This window comes from Propithecus coquereli, unplaced genomic scaffold, assembly GCF_000956105.1.
Source record: "Propithecus coquereli isolate 6110/MARCELLA unplaced genomic scaffold, Pcoq_1.0 Scaffold346, whole genome shotgun sequence".
Taxonomy (NCBI): domain Eukaryota; kingdom Metazoa; phylum Chordata; class Mammalia; order Primates; family Indriidae; genus Propithecus; species Propithecus coquereli.
Window position 1 is genome coordinate 923,916 of NW_012149130.1, and position 1,342 is coordinate 925,257.

Below are 1,342 nucleotides of genomic sequence, written 5' to 3' on the forward strand. Positions count from 1 at the left end.
GGCACTCACTCTAGCCCGGGCAACACAGTGAGACTCTGTCTCAAAAAAAAAAAAAAAGAGTGACGGTGGAAAAGAGGGGTTCCCTTTACACAGGACCCAAAAATGTCAGAACTGGGCAGACTATTAGAAAACAAGTCTAGCCGGTGTGTTCTTCCAAGCTGGGAAAAACAAAAAAGAAAACAAGTCTAACACGCTCCGGTTTCAGATGGGCAAAGTCAAGTCCCCTGATACGGCGACCTGCTCTGACCACAAAGCCAGGCGCCCCGCCGTCCTAGTGGGACAACAGGCAGCGGGTTGGGAGCGGGGACTCCAGGGCCTGTGTTGTCACCCTGCTTCCCAGGGTACTTGCCACCTCACCATGAGAGGCCCTGGCATGAAGATTTGGGGTGGGGGCAGGAAGGAAGCCGTTGGAAGTATTGACAGCAAGCCGCCTACGCCCTGGCCTTAGCTGGGGGGAGCTGCGCCCACACAGACTCCTGCCTCGACAGACTCCCAGCTCCCCCGAGGCTCCCAGCCTTGAGCCAGGCCGTCCACCCCACCCAACCCCTTCCGGCCCTGCTCTCCGGGGCAGCCTCTCGTCCATCAGCCGGCCAGAGATGCAGAAGCAAGGCTCCTGAAGTTCCCAGGCTCCAGTAGGCCGTGGAGAGCTGCGGACAGCAATAACAAGCATATGTCTTCCTGGGCCTGGGGACCCTAAAAGGCAAGCCCCCGCTGACCTGCATATACCTGGCTGGCAACCATGAACAGCCCCCAGCTCCCACCCCCGCGCACTAATGAATCTGGAGGTCCTGAAAGCTTTCGGTGGGGTGGAGTGGGGATCCCTGTAACCTGGCCTGCCTTAGAGACCCACTCTCTCAGCACAGCTGGAGGGCAGATCTGAGAGCGGAGCAGGGATGGAGGGAGGGACTCCCTCCTCCCCTCACATGCCCAGCACTCCCCAGAACACCTTGTGCCCTGCTCAATGCCCCCAGCTTCCTGGGTGTTAGTTAATCCCACCACAGAGACCTCCGGAGCCACTGCTGGGCCAACACCTCCCCTTCTGCAACCTCCCCTTCCCCAGGCCAGATCTAGGTCTCCTGCGCCACGTTGCTGATGCAAGTTCAGGTTCCTGACCTGCCGGGAGCCTGAGCCATGGTCGGGGCCGGGGAGTGCTGGAAGCCGTGGCTCATGCAGGCCCGGCCAGGCACCACCTTTCATCTGACAGTCTGCCAGAGTTGTCCCATCTAATTGCCCCCTGAGATGACCAATCAGAGCCAATATCCTCTCCGCAGGCCCAACTCACCTCCATCCCCCACCTTTCCGCAGGATCTTCTGGCCCTCCTTTTTTTTTTTTTTTTTTTTT